This window comes from Marmota monax, unplaced genomic scaffold (assembly GCF_021218885.2).
Source record: "Marmota monax isolate L192 unplaced genomic scaffold, Marmota_monax_Labrador192_F-V1.1 WCK01_AAM20220418_F8-fsc00226, whole genome shotgun sequence".
In the NCBI taxonomy this organism is placed as follows: domain Eukaryota; kingdom Metazoa; phylum Chordata; class Mammalia; order Rodentia; family Sciuridae; genus Marmota; species Marmota monax.
This window is the reverse complement of record NW_026693142.1, coordinates 1,609,162-1,626,357: the sequence shown is the minus strand read 5'-3', so window position 1 is coordinate 1,626,357 and position 17,196 is coordinate 1,609,162. Positions and strand designations below refer to the sequence as shown.

Below are 17,196 nucleotides of genomic sequence, written 5' to 3'. Positions count from 1 at the left end.
AATTATTTGCATAGGATTTAAATGTCTAAGCCCTGGATCCTACCCCCCCTTTTTTTTAAAAATGCTGCATTGTAAAGCCGAAACGCGCCAAGCCAGTTTCGTATTTACAGAGGATTGTCCAGTTCTGTGGATTTGATAAATGTTAGAAGCATTGGGTTGGTTGGAGATTAGAATGTTAGAGCAGAGCATAGAACAAACATCTTCCTGGGGAGATGAAGGGAATCCACCACATCACCCCCAGATAATCTGCGCTTAATACTTCACCAGAGACCAACAGACAAACGACTTCCAGAAAGTGGACCCTGGACCCAAATAGAAACAAGGACTGGGCTCAAGCTGACCTGACAGCTGGGGACCTGGCTTTCCCCAGAGGTGGAGCAGCAAGCCACATGTCCAGAGGAACATTCTCGTTTCTAACAAAAATAAAACTTGTAATTTTGTTTAGAGACCAAAGAAACAAAATGAAACAAGTCAAAACCAACATTTTCCTGGAGCCCACGTGAGCAGAGACTGGTGGCAAGGGTTTCCACGCCAGGCGGTCTGGGGGTGGGCCAGTACTGCCCCGCAGAATTCTGGGACCCTCACAAGAGGAGTCCCAGGTCCCTGCTCAGATGGTCACTCCCTTCTCAAGTGCCTAGAGAGGAAGGCGTGTCTTCAGGAGGCCAAGTTGGTTCCCAGGACAGCCAGCGGTTTCACAAGACAGGAAGTGCACAGAGCCCTGAACCTGGTCACCCGCACATTCTTCTGCTCGCGGACTTACGAAGGCTTTGTAAAAAATCGGGAGAGGGATGGAGAGCTAGACGAAATGCTCTACGTGAAAAGGGCCTGCAGAAGGTGGGTGGCATTCAGAGGAAGAGCAGCTTCCGGCATCATTCAGTCCCTTTGCGTCAGTACCTCCATCAATCCCCACGGTCCAGGGGCCAGGTGTAAGTCCTTGGAGCCCAGGACCCGGCTTCCCATGAGATGCCTGGGTTAGGGTGTCGCACTCTGCCTCCCGACCTCCTTGAGAGAACAGGACGTGGAAAACATGGGCCAAGGTTGCTCTTCTGATTCTGGAGATGCATTTGAGTTTCTATCAGATGCAACAGAAGAGGCCACAGGTGAGGAGCTAGAGAGGCCATCTGTGCTGGGGTGGCCCAGGAGTGGGCTCAGGGCTGCAGGAGGTTACTTTAACCAAGCGTGGGTTAAAGTAACTTTAACCCAAACATAAACTTACCCCAGTTCAGTTCCTGCTCTGAACTGGGGTAAGTTTATGTTTTGGGGAACATAAACCCAATAACAGGCCCCAGGGACCTTAATCAGCACTGCCAGGAAGATGCCCGAGGCCAGGCTGGGTTTTTTGGGGGGGATGGCGGTGAGAACGGGACCAGAGGCCTAAGAGGAGAGTCAGTCATGGGCTCTGCAGGCTGGAGGTGGAGGGCACCGGGAGCGAACAGTCTAGGAGGCAAGCAGGCCCTGGAGGTCTGGGAAGCCAGCCCAGGGTGGAGGCTGCAAGGAGGCTGAGTGGGAAGGAATGGGGGGCCCAGCAGACAGAGCAAGCGCCATCTGGATCCAGGGTGAGGGATGGAGCAGAGGCACGGCTAGCAGCAGGCCACCGACAGCAAGCAGAACAGGAGGAGGTGACCGAGACCCTGTGCGCAGCCGAGGACGGCGCAGCAACACAGCAGAGCTGGTCAGGGGACGCAACAGGATTGGTGAGTGGAGGGAGGGACAGAGAGGCGAGGAGGAGGAGAGACAGGCACGGGGGAGACAGAGAATGGCCAGGGTGATAAAGAGGTAGGCACAGGGGAAAGGGAGAGGGAGAGATGCGCAGCGCCCAGTGAGATGCTGGAGAACAGAGCGGAGAGCAGTCTGCCGAGGGAGCCCCCAGGGCTGGGCAGGTTGAGTGGGTCAGGAAGGGACACTAGGCCAGGTGGAGGGGTGGGCGGATGCTGGGTGTGGATCTGGGCTGGCAGAGGGCCCAGCTGGAGAGGTCAGCACAGGGCCCATGCATTTTAAATAGCCACCTTGGAAGAGGAGTGGAAAGACCCTGAAGGCCATGTGTGGAAGGCTAGGTCCCCAGCCTTTGGCACAATTGGTATGTGACACCAACTTCAGGATGTGGGGCCTACTTGGAAAAGGTGGGTCACTGAGGACATGACCTTGAAGGGCCCATCTTGTCCCTGGCCCCTCCTCTGTCTCTGCTTCCTGGCCACAGCAAGGTGAGCCGCTTGGTCCACAATGCCCTCCACACCATGGTGTCCTGCCTCACCACAGCCCCAAATGGGGTTTTGTCCCCGGGGCGGGGAGTGACTCATGCAGGCAGGCGTAACCGAAGCTCACCCGGAGACTGACCTGCCAGCTGGGGCCACAGGAGGACCCTCGCTTCCCGAGGACTTGGCCACTCTCAAATGCTCCTTGAGCCACCAGACACCGTGCTCAGCACTGGGGGCTGGGGTGGTTGAAATGTGTCCCCCAATTCATGTTGAAGTCCTGATGACAGGACCTCAGAACCTGGCTGCACTTGTGATCTTTAAAGTGGAAATTAAGGTAAAATGGGGTCACCTGGGAGGGTCCTGATCCAATCTGACTGGTGTCCTTACAGGAATCAGGTCAGGACACAGACAGGCACAGAGGAAGGACCCTGTGAGGACACCCTGCCCTCGGGCCTCCAGCCCCCGCGCTATGAGAAGCGGTTTCCTGCTGTTTCAGCCCAGCCTGTGGGCTCTGGCTCTGCCAGTGGCCCCGTACAGCATGCCAGCTCCAGCACGCCAGCCCCTGTTTTAGCTGTGTCACCTGCTCGTGGGACAGACACCCATGTGAGTGAGCAGCATCCCTCATGTGGCACTAGCCGTGGTCACCATGGAAACAGGCCTCGCGGGAGGCACGGGGCTTCTGGGCAGAGACCTACCGTCTGACACTGGGCAGGACTAAAATCGAACTGTGTTAGCGCATTGCTTGTCCTTACGCAGTAGAACCCCAGAAAGTGCCAGGGATGGATTGTCTGTGCTGAGCCGGCTGCTGTAGAAGGGGCCCCGAATAGGCGGAAGGCTCATCTGCCGCCCAGTCTCCCTGAAGAATGACCATCTGAGTGGCAAAGGCCTTCCAGCTGCCAAGATCCTTTCTGAGCTGATGCCGTGCAGCGCCCCCAGGCACGGCGAGGTGGTGGGTAACTCCGGCTCCAGGCAGCTCAGGACAGTGGCCATTCTCTGTCTCCCTGGGCTGTCCACAGTGAGCCACGCTGGTGGGTCGGAAAACCCAGCCTCACAAGACACCCGTCCTCTCATGGAGACAGTTGAAGACCAAAAGGAGGGTGCCCGCACTGGCCCAGCCCTGTGTCTGGGCAGCGGGCAGAGGTACCTGCTGTGCGGGGGACCCCCTGTGCTCAGCCCACCCCTCATCTTCCACAGGCGCCTGCCGCCGCCATGAGCTTCAGAGGGCAGTGCAGACCGCCTGGGAGAGGCAGGAAGGACCTCTCAGCGCAGCCCAGGGCTGGCAGCACAGCTAGGTGACCGGCCAGGGCTACAAGAGGGGACCACGCCATCCGCCTTCTGACCCACCCCATCCTCACTCATTTCAGCAGGGTTCTGAGCCCAGAGGACATGCACACAAGATCCAGGGTTCCGGGGCGGCGCCCTCTGGCGCTGCGTCCCGTAGATTGGATGGACAGCTGTGAAGAGGTATATCCTCAGCCTCTGAAAATAGCCTCCAGTCCCCCTCAGTGGCTTTCACAGGAGTGACACCCAGGGACAGGCAGCCACAGAGGCAGAGCTGCCCTCCATGTGTTGGCCCTTCATCCAGGAACAAGGACCTTGTTCCAGGTGAGCCCCCTCCACTGGCCCCTCCAGGCCTGCTCAAAGGCCTTCTCCCTCCACGCCACCCGCCCCACAGCCTCGGGCTCCTCGTCCTCTGGAGAGTCCTCCTGGACCCAGAGTCCATCTCCTAAGCCCTGTGTTCTGCTGCACACCGCCACCCTCCCACAGATTCCCCGGCTCCTTCCCCACCCCCAGGAACAGCCCAGCACAGGGTGGGAACCGCGGAAGGAACGATGAAGGGTCGACCCTGCTTCTCAGCAGACCGTTGGATGGCCAGGGTCAGCAGCGTGGGAAGAGCCACCGAGCAGAGCGGGGACCGCAGCTCCCGTGGGGGGCCCCGAGGAGGGTGCTGCGTGACCTGCAGCATGACTGTCTGTGCCCTGGGTGTTTAGACTGTTGTGAGTCAAATTCCATGTAAATAGATATTTCAGTTTGATCCTCTCGATTTTGATTGTGTGTGGAATAGACGTGTTGGCTTAGAATTTGTCACCATAACATGCAAAGTGCTAGAAAAACGATGGGGGGATAGCTAAAGCAAGGCTAAGAATAGAATCTAATTTATGCAAGTTGATTATACTTGTAGCAAGAGTGATAATTAGAGATATTTTGAAAAAAAGAAGAATCTGAAAGTAAAGATAATTGGAAGATTTATTTCTCCTAGGCTATTAGAGAGGGAAGAATAAGATCTTTAATTACATTAATAAGAAAATAATTATTGATAGTCACAAATAATGTCTCTCCTTGATTCAGGGAGGCCCATGACTTGCTGGAACTATCTAATCAATTTCAAACCTACAGAGGTTTTTTGATAATAAAGACAGCTTCTAAAGTGAATAAGCCAAACATGGCAAGACGAGGGGTGCTGCTCCCTTTATTAAATGTGAAGTGGGTGATTCTTAGCAGGCTGAGGAAGACCAAGCGCACAGAAGGGAAGTGGCAGGACTAGGGTCACCGCCCCAGCTCGGGGCTGGCCTGGGAGAGACCTGGGTGCCCTGGCCCAGAGGGTGGCCCTCCCTGCCTCGTGTCTCCCTGGAAACACCCGGCTCCCGGCTGGGGCTCATGGCACGTGGGAAGGGCCTCCCTCCTTCTCCCCCGCCCCCGGGTCATTGCTGAGCCCCTCCCTCAGCACTGGAGTGCCAGTCTGCACCCATCGCCTCACCGCGCACTTGCCCCGGTGACCGTTCCCACTAAGCCTGGCAGGAGGAGGCTTCTGGAAGGAAAGGCTGAAGCCCGCTGCCTTTGGGGGCTGTACCCTCTTCCAGCTCCAGCCTCCACCTGGCTCAGACCTAACTGCTGGGCCACCCACTCCTCAGCCTCCTGTTCCTTACCTCAGCTGTCCCTGCCCCAGTCAGCTCTGCCCACTCCTCCAGGTCAGCTCCTTCTCCAGCTCCTCCCCAGGGCCAGCTCTTCCTCCAGGGTCATCTCCTCCAGGTCAGCTTCTCCTCCGGGTCAGTTCCTCCTCTAACTTCTCCCCAGCACCAGCTGCTCCTCGGAGCCAACTCCGAGGTCAGTGTGCTAGGCAGCTCCTCCCAGCTCTAGGAGCATTCCCCTCCTGAAGGCCTGGTTGGTCCTGCTCCCCTGGGACTGGAGGCCCAGGTTCCCGAGGAGCAGGGAAGTTTCCTTGTGCATACAGACTCCCACAAAGCCATCTCCAAATTATTGACTCTGGCTCTCTGAGCAAGGGACGAGGACCGGGCTCCTCAGCACAGCGGCTGCCCCATCCCAATCTGGCCCAGCCACCTGGGCTGCCTCAGCGTCACCCGTCGCCCTCAGCCCCTCTCTCCTGACAAGCTCATCCTCATTCCTCGAGACCTCCACAGACGTCACCCTGGAAGCCTCGGGAGTCCCTGGAGGGCCGACGGCCCCGTGTCTATGCGGCCCACGATGGACACTTGCTGGTGGTTTTGTCCTGGAGAGAGAAGGTGTGTTTACCTATTTCTCTCCCACCAGACTCTGGGCTGCCCAGGGCTGGGACCTTACCTGACCCAGGTGGTATTCCCAGGCAGGTGAGGGCCTGGCACCAATAAATGCTTGAATGGAGGAACACACTTTGCCACAAGACAAAAATTCAATGAACCTTAAGAAACACACCGTAGGAATCGTTGTCGAGCAGTTGACAGGTTGTGGAAAGTTTAAAAATAGATGATAATTGAAAAGCGGAGAAAGCTGCACCCCCGTGTGCCAGGCCCCTGCCGAGCGCCCGGCAGGCCTCAGGGTCTGCGAGGGGCTCGGGCTCCTGCTCCCTGATGCTCTGGTTTGGAAGCATAGGGAAATTCGCCATGAAGGCTCAGGCCATGTTTCTGCCTCTTATTTGTTTTCCTCTCTGTACTGGGGATTGAGCCCAGGTGTCCTGCCTGCTAGACACGTGCTCCACCACCAAGAGGCTGCCCAGCCCTTGGCCTTTTGGTTTTTGTTTTGGGGGGTTTTGTTTTGTTTTGTTTTTTAAGACAGGATCTTGCAGAATTGCTGTGGCTGGGCTCAAACTTGCAATCCCCCTGCCTTAGCCTCCCAGGTAGCTGTTTTTATAGGTGTGTGTCACTACACCTGGCAGGCCATGTCTCTTCACAGTCGAGATACTTGTACAGAAGTCAAAGGTTCCTGTCTGTTTCAGTAGTGTTTGTGGGTGAATAATGAAATGGATATTTTGGGAGAATTGAAAGTCAGCCTTCTTACACCACCTTCCTACCATTTCTGGGAATTTGCAGGTTATACAGGCTAATTCCCCATTTTGCAGAGAAAGCACAAAATGAAACAAAATTTAAAAACTGTAAGACTGTCCAAAGCAATCCTAAACAAGAAGAGCAATGCAGGAGACACCACAGTACCTGATTTCAAACTATACTACAGAGGTGTAGTAACAAAAACAGTGTGGTACTGGCATCCAAGGAGACATGAAGACCAGTGGAACAGAATAGAAGACACAGAGACAAGCCCATAGTCGGTCACCTGACCCTTGACAAAGGTGCCAAAAACATGCATTGGATAAAAAGGAGCCTTTTTAATAACTGGTGCTTGGGAAAACTGGCTATCCACATACAGAAGAATGGAACTAGATCCCCGTCTCTCACCCTGCACAAAAGTCAAGTCAAAGTGGATAAAGACGTGGGAATGATGCCAGACTATTGCCCAACTGCTGGAAGAAAACCCAGGCTCAACACCCCAGCATATTGGCCCAGGCACCAACTTCCATACCAAGACCCCTAAAGCTCAAGAAATAAAACTGGAATCCATAAGTGGGATGGCATAAAACTTAAAAGCTTCTACACAGCAAAGAAAATGATTAGGAGCGTGAATACAGAGCCAACACAGAGGGAGAAATCTTTGCCAGCGTCTTCTACGGCAGTGGGTTAATATCAGAACAGGTGAAGAACTCAAAAAGTTCAACACACACACACACAATCAAGAAATAGGGTAGATCTAGATAGATATTTCTCAAAAGAAGAAACATAAATGGCCAAAAAAATCATCCAGTATCCTCAGCATCAGAAAAATGCAGATAAAAACTACATTGCGATTTCATCTCACTCCCATGGGAATTGCGGGCGTCGAGAACACGAATAGCAATGACAGCCAGCAAGGATGGGGGGAAAGCTCTCTTACACATGGATGGTGGAGCTGCAAAGTAGTACAGACACTGTGGAGATCCCTATGGAGAGTCTGCAAAGTCACAGGAACCACCCTGGGACCCAGCTGTCCCACTCCTTGGTGTTTATCCAAAAGATCTAAAATCAGCCCACTATGGTGACAGAGGCAACCCATGTTTACAGCAGCACAACTCAGAGAGTCAAGTGAAGGACCCGACGCTGTCCACAGATGAGTGGGTTGGGAAAATGTGGAGTTGGGCTCAGCCCTAAGGAAGAATCCAATCATGGCCTTCACTGTAACCCAGTGGCCCTGGAGAACATCATGCTGAGTGAAATAGGCCAGACTCAAAAGTTAACGGCAAAAGTTTTCTTTCATATGTGGAAGCAAAGAGAAAAGAAAAGAAAAGGAATTTTAAAAATGAATTTTGTGAAAATCGAAGGGAGAACAATGAAGTTGAGGAAGGGGCAGAGAGGGAGGGGGAGGGAGGACAGGGGGTACTGGGGAGGGGGAGGGAGGACAGGGGGTACTGGGGAGGGGGAGGGAGGACAGGGGGTACTGGGGAGGGGGAGGGAGGACAGGGGGTACTGGGGAGGGGGAGGGAGGACAGGGGGTACTGGGGAGGGGGAGGGAGGACAGGGGGTACTGGGGAGGGGGAGGGAGGACAGGGGGTACTGGGGAGGGGGAGGGAGGACAGGGGGTACTGGGGAGGGGGCAGGGAGGACAGGGGGTACTGGGGAGGGGGAGGGAGGACAGGGGGGTACTGGGGAGGGGGAGGGAGGACAGGGGGTACTGGGGGGGGGGAGGGAGGACAGGGGGTACTGGGGAGGGGGCGGGAGGACAGGGGGTACTGGGGAGGGGGAGGGAGGACAGGGGGTACTGGGGAGGGGGAGGGAGGACAGGGGGTACTGGGGAGGGGGAGGGAGGACAGGGGGTACTGGGGAGGGGCAGGGAGGACAGGGGGTACTGGGGAGGGGGAGGGAGGACAGGGGGGACTGGGGAGGGGGGGGGGGGACAGGGGGGACGGGGGAGGGGGAGGGAGGACAGGGGGGACTGGGGAGGGGGAGGGAGGACAGGGGGTACTGGGGAGGGGGAGGGAGGACAGGGGGTACTGGGGAGGGGGAGGGAGGACAGGGGGTACTGGGGAGGGGGAGGGAGGACAGGGGGTACTGGGGAGGGGGAGGGAGGACAGGGGGTACTGGGGAGGGGGCAGGGAGGACAGGGGGTACTGGGGAGGGGGAGGGAGGACAGGGGGTACTGGGGAGGGGGAGGGAGGACAGGGGGTACTGGGGAGGGGGAGGGAGGACAGGGGGTACTGGGGAGGGGGCAGGGAGGACAGGGGGTACTGGGGAGGGGGCAGGGAGGACAGGGGGTACTGGGGAATGCAGCGACCAAACCATGCCGTGTCCTTGTGCCAACACACCACGTGGAACCCTGATTTTTTGTGTATCATGAATTTCTAAGACTCCAGCTTCGACTTAGCCTGGCTCGGGGTCTTCCTGAATGGCCACCCTGCCCAGCCCAGGACACCTCCTACAGGTCAGAGGTGCTCTCTAACAAAAGGCTGCAGATGTCAGAAAATGACAATCACTTGGACTTACTGGCACAGCCCTCCCTTTAGAAGGGAAGAACATTCTCTCCATCTGGGCACTTGGGGATTTTAATACTTAAAAATATCTGCAGTCTCCAGGATTGACACTCCCAGCTGACACGCAGACTGGCGGCAGCCCTGCATCAGGGCCTGCAAACCGCCGAGGCTCAGGGCTGAGGCCAGCAGGAAGCTCCTGAGTCTGCCTGGCTGGGCAGACCTTGGAGGACCCTGCTGAAGGCCCCCAAGGGACCAGCATGGGCTAGACCACAGCCTGTCAGGGGTCGCTGGTTGATGGCCTCCACAGATGTCCCAGCTAGGGCATCAGGAGACTTGGGGAAGGCCCCTGGGCCTCCCTTCAGCGGGCTGGCCCTGGCACGTCTTTGTGGCCACAGCAGAGGGGTCACTTAGAGCCCAGTAGTGGACAAAACAAGTCACAGGGGCACTCCAAGCTTACCCCAAAGGATGCATCCTCAGGACAGGGTGAAGCCTCAGGACCAGTGCTGCCCTCGGCCATCCCTGTGGCCCTGGGGGACCATCACTGTCCTCCTGCATCTCCGTCGAGTCCCACCTGCTGCACTCAGATTGGCCGACAGAGCCCAAGCGACATCGCAAGCTGCTTCCTTCTGACCCTCTGCTCTGCATGGCTTGGCCCTCCCTGAGCCGTGTCCAACATCCTGCCCACCCCAGAGGCCCCTCCATCCCCCCGGCCCCCAGACGGAGTTACTGTCCCCAAGGGAACCCTGCTCCTCTGTCTCACCCTCTGCTTTCTGGGATGGGGCTTCTCCTGCTCGATAGGACACCTGGGAGCCCCTGGGCATCTACTTGCCAGAGGTGCATCTGCTAGGCCTGCCAGTCAGAGTGGCCACCTCACAGATGTGGTCAAGGGGCCAGTGTGGACTTGCTGCCCACAGGGCCCATGGAGTCCTCCAGCACTTCTGTGGATCGCAGGAGAAAGGGCCTCTCATCCCAGGCTGCGAGTGGTGCTCCTGAGGCCTCAGTGCCCGCCCAGCACACGGGAGACTCCGTCTGCAGGCCCAGGCCACGCAGGAGAAAGCAGCGGAGGAGAGGGCAGCGGCCTCTGGGCATAGCCCTGCTGTCCACAGGAGGGCTGGTGCCGCAGTCCGGCTGCACCAAACTAACCGGGGGGTGACGAACAACTTGTGAACAGTGATACAGCAGGAGTGGGAGCCCTATTGTAGGACAGGAGGGGTATATCTACATTCCACACAGCTTATCTAATTAACATAAACTAGCTACAGCAGTCAACCAATAAGGAATCTCCACACTTAATGGCTCCTGGCGTTACTTCACCACCCACTCCCTCTGCAAAATGCCAGGCGCCATCCTGACTTGTTTACAGACTCTAACATTTGCCAGGCGCCATCCAGACTTGTTTACAGACCCTAACAGGCTGGGTGAGGGGCCGAGTGGCTGCGCCCAGGCCTCCCCGGCAGCAGGACGGACACAGGCTCCGGTGGTTGAACTCCAGCAACGGTCCCTGGAGGCGGTTTGCTGACTGAGTGAGCCTTCTGTTCTCACCTCTCCACCATCTCGCTCTCCACCGAGTTTGGCCCAGTCTCCGTCCCTGGCCTCTGGCAGCCAGATGGCGCTCTCTTCCCTCCACCCCACGCCCAGGCACAGGGACCCTGGCACTCCTCCTGCCCTTGACTCCCAAGTGAGGGGACACACCAGGACCCTCACCACGAGCCTCATGCGCTGCACCCCGGGGAGCTCGAGCCCTGGCAGCAGATGATGGCCGAGGGCCACACGGGTCCCGTCTACCACAGCCTTCCAGGCAGCCTCGCAAAGACGGGTCCTCCTGCAGGGTGCAGTCCTCACAGCACCCCCGGTCCCTCCGGAGCATGAGAGCCTTGCCGGGCTGGGGCTGTGTTTCCCATCTGTCCCTGTCCTCCCAGCGCTGCGAGCACCGGACGATCTGGATTCCGTCCGGCTCTTTCCAGAGCGTGCGGAGTGCTGCCACGGACAGAACTAAACTCCTCTGCTTTCGTGGCCGAGTAGGTTGAAGAGCAGAACAGCCTTTCTCCCACCACAGAACACTGCAAGTGTCACCTAGAGGCGCCCTGGCTCCTGGCCCCAAATGCCCCCACCATCCCTCCGAGCCTCTGTCACATCATCCTGTAGCTGTCATTAACCTTCGGTGCTGCCCAACAAGAGCTGCTCACAAAGGTCTCAGTGGCACTTGTCACCAGCACTGGTCACAAGCCACCCAAAAGCTGCAGGCCTGAGAGAAAGTCCAGCGCAGACAGGACCCTGTGGCTGGTAACTGCAGTGGGCCACTCCTCTGCCCGCCTCAGAAGCAGGATAGGCTGAAATGGTGTCTCCCAGGAGTCCAGTAGCCAAAGGTGGTCCCAGGACTGGAGGGAGACTTTGGACAGGGGTCGGGGTCAGGGGCAGAAAGAGGAACGGGTCACAAATGCTTCAGAGTCTCAGAGATGGCCCCACCTGCCATCTCCCTGGGGGAGGGACGCGAGCTCCCTGCTCTGCCCAGGCTCAGCAAAGCGGAGGCCCTGCTGGGAGCCAGAGGCAGGTGACCGCCATGAAGGCCCTACAGACTCAGGCCTTGCGCCACACCAAGTTCGTAACATTAAGATGCCTGTCTGAGGAAAGACCTTGAGTTGGAATTAGTCTAGGAAACTCAACGAGTGACTCTCCCGTGATCCCGGGCCTGGGTCCTGTGGCCCCACCTGGGCCAAGGCAGGATGTTTTGCTATCCAAAAAAGTGTGAGGTGGCAGCACGCAGCACCCAGCACCCCGGTGGCACTCACACCAGCTTGTTGCTGCAGGGAGGGAAGGAGGGAGAGACAGAAGCCTGTGTGGGCGCAGCCACAGAGCTTCACATCCTTGGCCCTAGGTCACCTGTACATGGCCAGTGACGTGCCTTGTGCTCTACTAAAGAGACCAGCAGGTGGAGAGCACCTTCCGTGTTTGTATCTAAAATTGTGCCCGATGTCCACCCTCTTGCTCCACAGCCCTGCCTTCTGTGTCCATCACTCCAGCCAAGACAGAGACCACTTTCTAGGTGCCCTGTGCCTGCTGGGCACACTGGAGCCCACATTATGAGGTTACCATCTTGTTTCTTGTGCCACAGCTGTTCTAAATCTTGTGTCAGCAATGAAAAGGAGGCTGAGTGGGCACATGCTGCCAGCAACCATGCCCAAGTCCTACCAAGGAGCCCGCTGAGAGCATGGAGAGGGTGAGACCGAGGGAGTCACTTCCAATCTGCCCACTCCCTCCCATCGGGACCCCCTGGACAAAGCCCTCAGGAGGGTGATAGCTCCATGTAATTCCTTCTTGCACAAGAAGGCCCAGCAGAGGAGAGCTGTTCATGGTGGGGTGAGGAACCCAGAGAAAGAGAGGGAGGAAGGGACCACAGGCAGATACACCCTTCTAGGCCATGCCCCCAGTGACCCACCTCCCCACCCATGTACCACCTGCCTGCAGAGATCACCAAGACAGTCCATTCAAACTAGGATGGCTGACTAGGTCACAACTCTCACAACCCAATCATGTCACCTCTGAATATTCCAATATGAACAGGAGGCTTGGCGGGGGACTCCTCATATTCAAACCATAACATTCTGCCTCTGGCCCTCCGAAGCTCAAGTCCATCTCACAATGCGAAATACATCTAGTCCACCTCCAAGAGTCCCATGCCCTTAATGGTTTTAGCGTTGCACAAGCCCAAAGTCGCACCTGAGACTGAAGGCAAAATCTCGGCTGGGAGCCCCTGTAAAAAATCAAAAGCAAACTCCATATTCTCAATATTCAGCAGCCCAGAGTGAACATTTCCATTCCAAAGAGGGATAAATAGGGGCATGGAAAGAAGGAATGGGGCCCAAACATGACTGAAACACAGCTGGGCAAATGGGATCATTAACTCTGCATACAGCATCCAGGACACGGCCATCCGAGGTGCTCTCCTAGGAGCTTGGCAACCCTGCCTCTTCGTCCTCGCTGGTTGTAGCAGGCATGGCCTCTCTTTTAGCCTGACTCTCCCCACAGCCAGCAGCTTTTTCTCAGCAGACAGTTCATGTTCCTGGGGTCTCCATTCCAGCTTCAGCTTCATAGTTTCAGGCTCTCCCCTCTCAGGGGCAGCCTGCAGGGACTCTGGCCTGCCACACTTTGCCTGGCCTCCCAGGTCTTCCTTGATGGAGATCCTGATGGAAGCCCCTATGACCCCTTGGCCCCATCATCCTGTTTTGCTGCAGAACCAGCACAATGTGGATAAAACAAGATCTGCCACCAGTTCAAACAGAACCTGTTCTCCTTGGAATCATGGCTTCAGCGACCTCTGAGTGCCCACACAGCTCAGCATGGTGAAACAACTTCCTAGGCCCCCTGTGCTAGCAAGGTGCTCCCATGGTCTCTTTTCAGAGAAAAAATTCCTTCTAGATCCCTGAGCCTGCAATGGGTGTGGTCTTGCACATTTCTGAGATGCCCTGAATGCATCTTTCCTGTTGTCTCTGTGCAAAGTCCTGAGCATCTCTTTAGGAGCTGTGATCTCTACAGCAAGCACACCTTCCTTGGCCCCAGCTTTTGTGCACTTTCTGGCCAAACTTTGAGTTTTTAAAGTCCCTTAGCTCTGTTTTCTGTTTCTGATTCTCACAGTAAATCTGGCTAAAAGCTGCCAGCAGTATTCATGCCACTGAACAAATGCTGTACTGCCTTGAAATTTCTTCCTTCAGATTAATTAGTCCATCGCCTTTAAATTCAGCTTCACACAGTCTCAGAACATCAGTAGAACATATCCAAGTTCTTTGTCAGAATATAGCACAAGTGGCCTCTCGCCCAATTCCCAACGGAATCTTCACTTCCCTCTGAAACCTCAAGAGAACTTTCTGCATTCTTCTCAGTATTCTGGTCTTTTCAGTTCCCGCCACATTCTAAGGCTTTCCCAATCTGCCTTTTTAAACTTTTCCAAACTTTTTCCTGCACCATTTCCAAAGCTTCGGAACCACATAGTCAGGTTTTTCATAGCAACAACCCTACCCTCTGTACCAATGTCTGTTTTAGCTAGCTTTTTGTTGCTGGGATCAAATTATTCAACAAAAACAATTTAAAGGGAGGGAGGGAGGGAGGGAGGGAGAGAGAGAGAGAGAGAGAAGCATTTGAGGCTCTCAGTCCCTAGATGGCCAGCTCCATCCTCTGAGCCCAAGGAGAGGCAGTAAGGGTGGGGGAAGGGCCAAGCAGAGGAAAGCTGCTGGGCTCATGGCAGGGGACAGAGAGAGGGGGAGGGGAGGAAGGGGCTGTGGAGCAGGTGAACCCCTCCAAGGCCTGCCCAGTGACACACCTCCTCCAGCACAGCCCACCTACCTAAGATTACCACCCAGTTGTTCAAACTAGAACAAATTGACGAGATTATATCTCTCACCCACTCCTTCACCTCTGACTGTCCCTGCATAACAGGAACTTTTCAGGAACACCTCACATCCAAACCGTAGAAGGACAGTGTGTGTGTGTGTGTGTGTGTGTGTGTGTGTGTGTGTTTGTGTGTGCCACACCTACTCTAGACCATAGGGCTGGCCCTGGTTTAAGCATTTAGTTAACACTGTTTCGAGAATGCCAAGGAAGGAGGACACGTGCCCTGTCTCAGGAGCTGCAGTCTAAGATTCGTACTTAGGAAAAAGGTGACAGATCCCACTTTTTATAGGACATCATTACCTGTCCTCTCAGCAAGCAGAGGCAAAAGTGCACACCAACATGAGATTTGGGCCTCCCAGACCTCTTTCAGAGGTGTCCCCCACCTGATGTTTCCGGACCAGGCCTGGTCTGCTGCAGTAGCCTTCAGGGGAGGAAGGGAGTCCCGAGCCACACTGCTGTCCACTCCTCACTATCAGGTCTGTGGCCAAAGACCTGCCCAGCAGCTCAGGTGCTTTGTGTAAAAAAGACAGAACATCATGGTGTGCAGGGCTAATTGGAGACTGGAGATTCTGACCACAGGATGCACTTAGCAAATGTCAGCCCTGATCCGTGAAGAAGCAGAGCCACAGACTTGGAGGAAGGATTCAAACATGGACCAATAAAAAGACTGATGAGCTTGAGCAAGTTATTAAGTGATGAGACAGGTTTGCTCATGTATCTGGCCTGGTTTTATTTTTAGCATAAAACACACACACACACACACACACATATGCACTTGGGGGAGGGGCTCATTCTCACACAAGCCATCCTTGGGATAAAGCACACCACGCCTCCCCTGAGCACACTGCAGAGGGTGCACAGAGACCCACCTGAAGAGCCCAGAGCCCTTCCACCGGCCATACCAGGAGGGGTCTCCAGGAGGAGCAGGTGGCAGCCACACACCTAAGACCCTCTGCTGACCCTCCCCAGTCGGTGCTGGATGCTGATGGATCCACTCACTCAGCAAGCAAAGACCAGCAATGCCCCTTCTTCCACATGCCCCCAGAAGGCATGGCACTGTGCCTGTCTCTTCTCTAGGTCTCTGAAGTCATTATAAAAGGGTTACACTATCAACTAGAGAAAACCAGGCACCAAAGAGACTTTGGGAAAGTCGGGGGATGGGGCAGAAAGAGGGACAAATCAAAGTGATTGAAATTTTCACAGAAAGTCCCCATGTGCCTGTCTTCTGGGAGTGACGCATGCACTGCCTGCTCTGCACAGCCTCAGGTGGACCCACGGCCAGGTGGACCCCGGCCCAGGAGGATCCAGGCTCAGGAGGATCCAGGCTCAGGTGGACCCAGGCCCAGGTGGACCCAGGCTCAGGAGGATCCAGGCTCAGGTGGACCCAGGCCCAGGTGGACCCAGGCTCAGGAGGACCCAGGCTCAGGAAGACCCAGGCTCAGGTGGACCCAGGCCCAGGAAGAACCAGGCTCAGGTGGAACAAGGCTCAGGAGGACCCAGGCTCAGGAGGATCCAGGCTCAGGTGGACCCAGGCCCAGGTGGACCCAGGCTCAGGTGGACCCAGGCCCAGGTGGACCCAGGCTCAGGTGGACCCAGGCTCAAGTGGACCCAGGCCCAGGAGGATCCAGGCTCAGGTGGATCCAGACCCAGGTGGACCCAGGCTCAGGAGGACCCAGGCTCAGGAGGATCCAGGCTCAGGTGGACCCAGGCCCAGGTGGACCCAGTCTCAGGTGGACCCAGGCTCAGGAAGACCCAGGCTCAGGTGGACCCAGGCTCAGGAAGACCCAGGCTCAGGTGGAACAAGGCTCAGGAAGAACCAGGCTCAGGTGGAACAAGGCTCAGGAGGACCCAGGCTCAGGAAGACCCAGGCTCAGGTGGAACAAGGCTCAGGAAGAACCAGGCTCAGGTGGATCCAGGCCCAGGTGGACCCAGGCTCAGGAGGACCCAGGCTCAGGAGGACCCAGGCTCAGGTGGAACAAGGCTCAGGAAGAACCAGGCTCAGATGGATACAGACCCAGGTGGACCCAGGCTCAGGAGGACCCAGGCTCAGGTGGACTCAGACCCAGATGAACCCAGGCCCAGCCCTCAGATGGTGAATCAGACCCTCCTCGGCATCCTTCCTGTGTACTGTGAGCCTCCCACCCAGCCCAGGGACATCCTCAGCCCTTTTGCTCCTTAATATCATAAAAGTGTCATAAGATCACTAAATTAAACAGGCAAACTTCTCTAAGAAGTTTTCAGGAAATATGAAAACATCCACCTCCTGGAACTAGGAATGAGGTTCCTTCAAGTAAAAATGAACATTCCTCATGGAGAAGGTGGGGGAGGGGTGCAAACCTGGGCATCAAAGAAGACAAGCAGATGGACAGGGCAGGGAATGAGTGAGGGAAAGGAGGGGAGGGAGAGAGGGAGGAGTGAAAGATGGGAGGAGGGAAAGAGGAGAGATACAGATGGGTGGGTAGGAAGGGAGGGAGGGAGGGAGGGAGGGAGGTAGGGAGGGAGGGAGGGAGGGAGGGAGGGAGGGAGGGAGGGAGGGAGGGAGGGAGGGAGGGAGGTAGGGAGGGAGGGAGGGAGGGAGGGAGGGAGGTAGGGAGGGAGGGAGGAGGGAGGGAGAGAGAGGGAGGGAGGAGGAAGAGGGAGGAGGAGGTAGGGAGGAGGGAGGGAGGGAGGGAGGGAGGGAGGGAGGAGAGGGAGGAGGGAGGGAGGAGGAGGGAGGAGGAGGAGGAGAGGAGAGGGAGGAGGAGGGAGGAGGGAGGGAGGTAGGGAGGGAGGGAGGAGGGAGGGAGGGAGGGAGGGAGGAGGAAGGGAGGTAGGGAGGGAGGAGTAGGGAGGGAGGGAGGGGGAGGA

At 56.4% G+C, this 17,196-nt stretch overlaps 1 long non-coding RNA gene across 2 annotated transcripts; it reads left to right on the top strand.

The window, feature by feature from the left end:
• Nucleotides 1-544: 544 nt before the first annotated feature.
• LOC124099892 (uncharacterized) lies at nt 545-4,230 on the top strand. Of its 2 annotated transcripts, none has more exons than XR_009227875.1 (2): nt 545-3,800; nt 3,990-4,230. It is a non-coding gene; the product is annotated as an uncharacterized LOC124099892 (long non-coding RNA). The 2 variants fall into 2 exon arrangements; XR_009227876.1 differs by having other exon boundaries at nt 3,963-4,230.
• Nucleotides 4,231-17,196: the final 12,966 nt, after the last annotated feature.